General features: G+C 37.4%; 1 long non-coding RNA gene across 2 annotated transcripts in view; it reads left to right on the top strand.

The window, feature by feature from the left end:
- LOC114488067 (uncharacterized) overlaps window positions 1–9,494 on the top strand; it is a 55,605-nt gene that overhangs the window by 22,311 nt on the left and 23,800 nt on the right. Inside the window, exon 4 of one of the 2 annotated variants that reach the window (XR_003683762.2) lies at window positions 1,890–2,042. The exons of the other annotated variant lie outside the window; for it this stretch is intronic. This is a non-coding gene — a long non-coding RNA (uncharacterized lncRNA). Of the gene's footprint in view, window positions 1–1,889; window positions 2,043–9,494 lie in introns of those variants that run through there. 2 annotated transcript variants of the gene reach the window in all.

Genomic DNA, 9,494 nt, shown 5'->3' with positions numbered 1-9,494 from the left:
ATATATTGTGTGTTTAATTACATTTCATAGAATTGTTATCCCTGAATCATAATTCTGTTAGTACACCTGTATAGAGATTATTTCTTAATATTTAGGTGAGAACCATTTCCTTCTGTTTTTGAGAAGAATTCTATAAACTCATTTCCAGGAATGGCACTCTTCCCCAAATCAAAGGTTTAACAAGGGAGATGCAAGCAGAATAATCCTGGAAACACAAAGCAATACAACAGCAACAAAAAATTGCTAACTTCCAATAACAGCTCAGTTTACAAGAGGGTTTATATCTTCAGAACAAAAGCATTCCTCCTTGACTTTCTAACCAGTCAAAATCTGTGTATTCTACAGAAAATCTGTGATGCTATTCCCATAAAACTAACCTTTACTGCTTCTGCCTCCGTTAGGTTTCCTAAGCACTAGTGTTTTACTCTACAGGTGAAAAACAAAAGCCTAATGTGATTTATTTATAATGTGTGTGTTCTTTGTTTTATCCTAGTGTCTAACGTGTTCGCCATGGCTGGACACCAAATAATATTCCATTACGAGCTAAATGAGATCTGGAGAGTGGGAGAGGTTTAATAAATACCCTAAACCTAAAGCGTACCCTACCCCTACCCTAGGCTGTAGCCATGCCCTAAACTGTACCCTAAACCTAACCTAACTCTAACCCATACCCTAACCCACAGCAATACCCTAACCTGTACCCTAACCCTAAACCTAACCTGTACCCTAATCCAAACCTGTAACCTCACCCTAACCCATACCATATCCCGTACCCCAACCTATACACTAAATCCTAATCCTTAACCCTAACTGAATTTACTTGTTTGTTTTCTATTTTAAGAAATATTTTTCTGGGGTTAAATCAAATTAGCAGAACAACAAAATAAAACAGAATGTAACCTGAGTGTCCCTCAAAAAGCTAGCTGAGTCTGAAATAGTTGGTGATTCTGTTCTATGGACTCTTACGTAGCCTATAAAAATATGACAGCTAAATCTGTTTTTCTACAGTGAGAAGCATGATGTTCAAGATATAAGGAACACCTGGATAAAATGAGAAAGCTACACATTATGCTGGTCTTTTCAGGGAGAGGGAAAGGGTGGCAAGTGGTAAAATACTATCTTTCTCTTTAATCTTTATAAATTTCACTTGTCACAAAGGACTTGAATTATAATTGTACTTAAAGAGTAACAATGGACATTTAAAGGAAAAAAATATATATTGTGTGTTTAATTACATTTCATAGAATTGTTATCCCTGAATCATAATTCTGTCTGTACACCAGTATAGAGATTATTTCTTAATATTTAGGTCAGAACCATTTCCTTCTGTTTTTTAGAATTCTGTAAACTCTTGTGCAGTAATGTCACCCTTCCCCAGATCAGAGATTTAACAAAGGAGATGCAAGCAGAATAATCATGGAAACACAAAGGAATACAACAGTAACAAAATTTTTTTTTTTTTTTTTTTTGCGGTACGCGGGCCTCTCACTGTTGTGGCCTCTCCCGTTGCGGAGCACAGTCTCCGGATGCACAGGCTCAGTGGCCATGGCTCACGGGCCCAGCCACTCCACGGCATGTGGGATCTTCCTGGACCCGGGCACGAACCCGTGTCCCCTGCATCAGCAGGCAGATTCTCAACCACTGCACCACCAGGGAAGCCCTATATTTTAAAAATATTTTTTTACTTACTACTTTTTATTTGTTACAATATTGATTCCAAGTAGGGGGTAGAGCAAGTACTTGTTCCCCAAAATAAGAATTGGAATATTTTACTGCTTAAAACCGATGATGAGTTATTTGACCCTCAGGAACTCTTCCATAATGAATCACTGACTTGAATTATATCATGTCTTTATTCTAAAGTCTGCCTTTTGTGTTACTTCCTCTAGTTCCCTGACCTCCTGTTGGTGAAGAGGGAGTTTGGTGGTGTGTAACCTTTGAAAAGTGCATTCATTAAGGCTCCCAGTACCATGTCATTTGAGCATTACAATCCTGGCTTTTTATTATGTTTTTTTTCTACTTGTTCTCAGTTTTTACTCCTGAATGTTCTGCAGTCTCTCTTTACTGCATGTTGAATTACAAGTATACACAAAAAAATGGCTTTTATGACATGCTGAGGCAAGGATGTTGTGTTTTATGACATGCTAAAGACTGAATAGGCTCTACTTCAAAAAACTTTTAGTTAATTAAAGTTAGGGTGGTGAAGAGCCTAAAAAGTAACTCTTTGACCCTATACTAGTTTAATTTAGCTATTAATTAAATATATTTTCATTGTGTTTATAGCCTTACCTGTTAATACTTTTGTTTGCAAATAGACAAACAAAAATGCATGTGCTGAAAAGATGTTAGCTTAACTAATTATTAGAGAAATGCATATTGAAACTTCAGTGAGGTATCACCTCACACTGGTCAGAATGGTCATCATCAAGAAGTATACAAATAAATGCTGGAGAGGGTGTGGAGAAAAGGGAACCCTCCTACACTGTTGATGGGAATGTAAATTGGTAAAGCCACTATGGAGAACAGTATGGATGTTCCTTAAAAAACTGAAAATAGAGTTACCGTATGGTCCAGCAATCCCACTCCTGGGCATATATCTGGAAAAGATGAAAATTCTGATTTGAAAAGATACATGCACCTCAATGTTCATAGCAGACTATTTACAATAGCCAAGACATGGAAGCAACCTAAATGTCCATTGACAGATGAATAGATAAAGAAGATGTGGTGTATATATATATGAAATGGAATATTACTCAGCCATAAAAAAGAATGAAATAATGCCATTTGCAGCAACATGGATGGACCTAGAGATTATTACACTAAGTGAACTAAGTCAGATAGAAAAAGACAAATATCATATGATAACACTTATATGTGGAATCTAAAAAAATGATACAAACTATACTTCAACTAAAAAAAGGAAAAAAATAAGAAATAAAAAATTATACAAATGAACTTATTTACAAAGTAGAAATAGACTCACAGACATAGAAAACAAATTTATGATTACCAAAGGGGAAGGGGCAGAGGGATAAATTAGGAGTTTGGGATTAACAGATACAAACTACTGTATATAAAATAGATAAAACACAAGGAACTACTGTATAGCACAGGGAACTATACTCAATATCTTGTAATAACATATAATGGAAAAGAATCTGAAAAAGAATAGGTAGATAGATATACGTATAACTGAATCACTTTGCCGTACACCTGAAACTAACACAACATTGTAAATCAACTGTACGTCAATTAAAAAAAAAATAAGAAAAAAGAAATATAGTGAAAAAAAATGCATGTGCATGTTAGACTGCCTTTACTGTATTTAATTACTTCTTTTATCTACACTATGACCTACTAAAAATGATGTCATATTTGCTGACACAGTACTGATGTTTCACATTTATTACACAGTTAATATGAGGTGTATTTTGCATCTAGGAGCAGCAACCTGGTCATCTGTTCTCCTGCCCCCTCTCTGCAAGCCATCTGCTTTCTCTCCTAACAACTCTACTGCTTACCTATTCCACATGCTGCCTCTGACAAAAATTCATTTATTCATTTACCCAACATCTGATATGTCCATGGCACAATTGTACACATTGCAGGAAATGTAAAAAATAACAGTATATTATATATACTGTTTTATAATTTTTAAAAATATTTTTTTACAATGTGGGGTGGGTGGGAAGTAGTCAGGAAGGCAGTAGGATTCATTAGAGATGAGCCCTGAAGTAGATACGTGGGATATTGCCAGACAATTGAGAGAGAAGAGAGTCATATATAGAGATGTAAAAATAGGTAAAGTTTACCCCTGTCTCTCCCATCTTGCTCCTCTCTTCCCCCAAAACTTGCTCCCAGCATGCCTGTCCATTCCTTCCCAAAATGAATGTGAGCTTCATGAGGGCAGGGGTTTTTATCTATTTTATTCACTGCTGCATATTCAGTACAAGAAATGTCTGGCGCATGTAGATGCTAAGTATTGTGAGTTGTTGAATGAATAAACATATGAATGAAATTATAATTACCTGTAAGGTTTAGGGTTTCTGGCCTTCAAGATGTCAGTTCACTTTTCTCTCCTTAAACCTTGGCCAATACAATTTATTATCAAACTTTTAAAAAGTCTTTTATTTTAATTTATATCTTTAAAATTATGAATGAGATTGCACATCATATTATATATATATTGCAGACATTTTTTAGCTTATTGTTATTAACTTCTGTTTGTCTTTTCCCATTTTTATATTGCTTGTCTCTTATTGCAAGAGCTCTTTTTATATATCAAGAAAATCAATTTTCTGTTTGTCATATGTCTTGCAAACATTTTTTCCAGCTTGTCATTTATCTTTTGACTTTGTTTATTGTATTATTTACTGTGTGTTATTTTTAATTTTTATGTAGTCATCTATGTAAATATTTTACTTCATGTTTTTGGAGTTTCTCCTTGATTATTTAAGAAAAATTATCTCATATTGGGACTTCCCTGGTGGTGCAGTGGTTAAGAATCCACCTGCCAATGCAAGGGACAGAGGTTCGAGCCCTGGTCCAGGAAGATCCCACATGCCACGGAGCAACTAAGCCCATGAGCCACAACTACTGAGCCTGTGCTCTAGAGCCCGCGAGCCACAACTACTGAAGCCCACGTGCCTAAAGCCGGTGCTCTGCAACAAGAGAAGCTACTGCAGTGAGAAGCCCACACACCACAATGAAGACCCAACACAGCCAAAAAGAAATAAATTTATTAATTAAAAAAAAAAAGAAAAATTATCTCATACTTTCTCTTCACAATTCAATTATTTTGCTTTTTTTTCTACTTATATATATCTTTGATCTATTTAGAACAATTTTTATTGAATAATCCATCTTTTTTGTCACTGATTTGAAATATCTATAGAAAACATATATTTCAATATTTTGGATCCATAACTGATCTCTTTTCCATTCCATTGATCTTTTTTTCCATTCATGTGTCTGTACCAACATACTTGGAATACTGTATCTTTATAATATTCCATTTGTGTGTGTGTGTGTGTGTGTGTGTGTGTGTGTGTAGTTCTGTGCAATTTTATTCCATATGTATATTTGTGTAACCATCACCACATTCAAGATACAGAACTGTTCATGACTACAAAGAAACTCCCTAGTGCTACCCATTAATATTCCTATCCCCACCTTGTCATGCTTCTGGCAACCACTTTGTTCTCCATGTCTATAATTTTGTCATTTCGAGAATTTTATTAAATGGAGTCATTCAGTAAATAGCCTTTTGAAATTAACTTTTATCACTAAGCACAACGCCCTTCATATCCATCCAGGTTATTGTGTTTACCACTAGTTTTTCCCCCTTTTTTTGCTGAGTAGTATTCCAGTGTGTAGACGTACCAGATTTTATTTAACCATTCACCACGTTTTTTTTTTTTTTTGGCTGCGTTTGGTCTTTGTTGCTGTGCACAGGCTTTCTCTAGTTGCGGTGAGTGGGGGCTACTCTTTGTTGTGGCAAGTGGACTTCTCATTGTGGTGGCTTCTTCTCTTGTTGAGGAGCATGGGCTCTAGGCGCGTGGGCTTCAGTAGTTGTGGCACACAGGCTCAGTAGTTGTAGCTCGTGGGCTTAGTTGCTCCATGGCATATGGGATCCTCCCAGACCAGGGCTCGAACCTGTGTCCCCTGCATTGGCAGGCAGACTCCCAACCACTGCACCACCAGGGAAGTCCCTACCACTCACCACTTTACTTGGTGTTATTTGGGTTGGAAGTTTGGTTTATTTTCAGGTTTTCTTTATTACAAATAAAGCTGTTATGAACATTATTCTTGGTGAAGAGAGTGTTGGATTAAACATGATCCCCGGTATGTCATCACTGGTCCAGTGCAGAGCCCTGTTATTCATTTATTTATTTTCATTTATTTATCTGTACTAATAAAATAAACATCCGTGAATCTACCACCTAAGCTAACAACAAATAACTTACATCTTCCTGTGTTCTCCATTCTTATCCCATCCCCTTTCTTCCCCCTTAGACACCTACCCTCTTGAATTTTGTTTCTATCACTACTTTAGGGGAAGACGTGTTTTATCACATACATTGTTTGTTTTACTTATTTTTTATTCTTATAAAAAGATTTTAATAATCTATGTTATCTTCTAGGATTTTCTGTGTTACTAAAATTTTGTTGTCACTTTATTTTCATTCCTGATTAATACTCCACTGTGAGAACATAACAAGAAAATTTAGGTCGTTTTCAGTTTTGCTGTTACGAGCAAAGGTCCTACTTCTAACCATTAAGCTATAATTTAGTAATAGTAATACATTGTTTTAACAGTAATAAAAATAATGCTCTAATCTAGTAGTACTACTACTAAGTAATGTGATTGCCATCATAACACTGTTACATTGATCTGAGTTGCTTTATGATAGCCCTAGCCTTGTATTTAATGTCATAAATTAAACAGGTCAGTGAAAAACCAAGTAGGATCTAAATACTCTGCCCACTCATGGTGATACTTATGTTTTATAATAAACCTCTCCCCAATATACTCTTTATAGAGTATTTCTTGGGAGTAAGGGATTACTTATATGTTGACATTCAGATGACGTGAAAAAGAAATGCTCTCATTCTGCAGAGGCTGCTGTCCTTAGTGTACTGGATGTCTTCCATATGCCCCTCTAAACCTATCCTCCACCCTTCTACAGCCCACTCTGCCTCAGGGGGTTGACCTGTATGGAGTTCATCCACAGGCTTCCCTCTTGTCTGCTTCCAGTCTGTTAAGCCAATGGAAAACACCAGCAGATAACTACAGGAAGGAGGATATTTAGGTTGGGACGCAATCTGACTTATCCTTTGGCACAACAGCTGTCAGATGACCCTCTTCACACAGGTTTTTGGTCTCTGATTCCAGTAACTGCTACCTCCCCTCATCCCTTCAGGCTTTGGAGAGGTAACAGATCCCCACCAGGCTGTTTCTAGCCCTGGGGAATTACATTATCCTTTGTGGTATTTCTACCCATATCTTTGTACGTAATCTCTTTGTACTCCTCAGATAACTCAGTCTGAAAGGCCTCTTTTTCCTGTCAGCACTCTCTCTGATACCCTGAAGTGGCAGGTGATCATTTACTTGCCACGTAGTGGAACAGGCATGTCTTCAGTAGAAAAGAATGAGACAATTAAAGTACAAGATGCAGAGGGAAAGTCCTGATGCCGCAGAGATCTGAATTCCAGTCCCTGAAGTCCTTGTTTCTACAGCTCTTCCTTCCATTCCTTCAGTTACCTTAGTAGACTCCATGGCAAACAGGCAAGTAACAGGAAGCCCTTTAATGTCTATGCTAATTTGAGTTGAGTTTTCTATTACTTGCCATGAAGTATACCAAGATAGCTCATGGCTTATGAAACTGCAAAGTCTAGAGGTGTATTGGGCTTCAGAAATAGTTGATCTAGTACTTCAGTAATGTTACCAAAGACCATGTTTGCTATCCACTTTGTCATCTGTGTTCTAAGGCTGGTTTTCTACATAGTTGTAAAAAGGAAGCTGTATCCATTCCCCTCACATCTGGTGGGAGACATTTCTTTCCAGATACTTTCTCATTAAATTCAGGAAATTCTTTCCCTGAAACTCTTAGCAAACCTCTCCTTGCTTCTCATTGGTCCATATATTGTCACATGCGTGTCCTTGAACAAATAACTGTGGCCAGGAGGTGGGATTATGCTGATTAGTTTAAGCTAGAGCCTAAGCTCTTCTTCTTGAAACAGGGGTGGGTCAGCTTTCCCCAAAGCACATGGGCTTCACAGTAGGGATGGAAGGGGAGAGAAGAGAATGAACAACAAATAAGGGAGATTCCAAGAGAAAAGAGAACAGATATTGAGGAGATAACCACAATATCTTTTATACCTTGCCAGCTATCTAAGCCAGAAGTTTGTTTCCTGCTTAAACTATTGTATGTTAAGTTTCTTTCTTGTCTTGAAAAAGCCATAATTAATTCCACAAGGAATACCTTGGTATTATTCTTAGCTCTGCCATTTCCTAGTTGTGTGACTTGGGGCATGTTGTATAAGCCATCGAAGCCTTAGTTTCTGCTTCTAAAAAATTAAGATAAATAACATCTGCCTGACAAGGTTGCTGGGGGCTCAAGTGAGATGAGAGATATGAAAGCACTCTGTAACCTATAAAGGGCTAAACAAACGTGAGGGCTTTTTATTAGCAGTAGCTTTGTTCTTCCATACCCTGGAGATAATGTTGCTCTCTTTAGTGAGCAAATTAAAAGTTCCCACCTGACTCAGTAATGCTAAATTGTTAACAACCTCACTAAGGTTTTATCTTCTTCCCTCTTCATTAGAGACTTTTCTCTGAGCTACTAAGAGCCAGAGTTGGATTAAATTAGAAGGTTTTCTCCACTGTTCTGGAAAAGAACCAAGATGTACAAGTCATTCTAGTCAATCCAAAAACATTTATTAAGCACCTTCTGGTATCTCCTACTGCGCTAGATATAAATATAACCATAACAAATTGTTAGCGTGAGTTATCACAGAGAGAGCAGTCCCCTACGTAACTGGAGAAGCAGCAAACGTTTACTGTGCTATCTTCTAGGCATTATGCAAACTCCTGTCAATGTAAGGACTTTTAGGATTTGACCATAATAAGGAGGAAAGCATTGATGGCAATGACCATATGGTTAGAATTTGGCCAGGTGGGTTTTGTAAGTAGACTGTAGAGAGCTTGGGACACTTATGAATCTCTTCAGTCCCCTGGAGTTGATAACTCTACTTTGAGAAAACAGTTACTGGGTTCTATTGAATAAAAATAGCTCTCAGTAATCAGAATAATCATGAGATATGGAGAAAGATGCTTTCTCCCTGCAACTGCACAAAGCTGTTAGAGGTAACTACACTGAATAATCTCAGAGTCTAATACTGTAGTGGTTCTCAGCAGGAGAACATTTCCCAAATACCTCTCTCTCTGTTGCCTTCCCATCCTAGAGTACATCAATGAGCAAGAGAAGGGAAGGATCAAGCCTGTGTATTGTGATAAAAAGTGACCACCCCCCTCCAATCTTTGAGACCCATTGGCCTAAGATAATGAGCTTTGAGTACTCAAGAGCCCCCGCTGTCTTCATCCAATATTTTCTCCCATTGTACCATAGGTTTAAGAGATAAATAAGTACTTCTTGGTCCAGAATCCCAGAGCCAGCACATAAGCTTGGAGCCTGTGCTTCTAAATCCAATTTTCTTTCCCACTGTTGCAAGCTGCTTCATGCTCATTGTCGACACAATCCTCAACAGGGAGGTTTTGGGAGATATGTATTGCCCTTCTAGTATGTTTAGTGCACTTTGATAGAACTACAAGGTAAATATATATATGCACATATTTTTATATGCGTATGTATATATATCAAGGTTTTTGCTTTTATTAGTGGCTTTTTTTTTTTTTTTTTTTTTTCCGGTACGTGGGCCTCTCACTGTTGTGGCCTCTTCCGTTGCAGAGCACAGGCTCCGGACGCGCA

This window comes from Physeter macrocephalus, chromosome 16, assembly GCF_002837175.3.
Source record: "Physeter macrocephalus isolate SW-GA chromosome 16, ASM283717v5, whole genome shotgun sequence".
NCBI lineage: Eukaryota > Metazoa > Chordata > Mammalia > Artiodactyla > Physeteridae > Physeter > Physeter macrocephalus.
The sequence above is the reverse complement of the archived record's forward strand: the minus strand, read 5'-3'. Positions and strand labels throughout refer to the sequence as shown.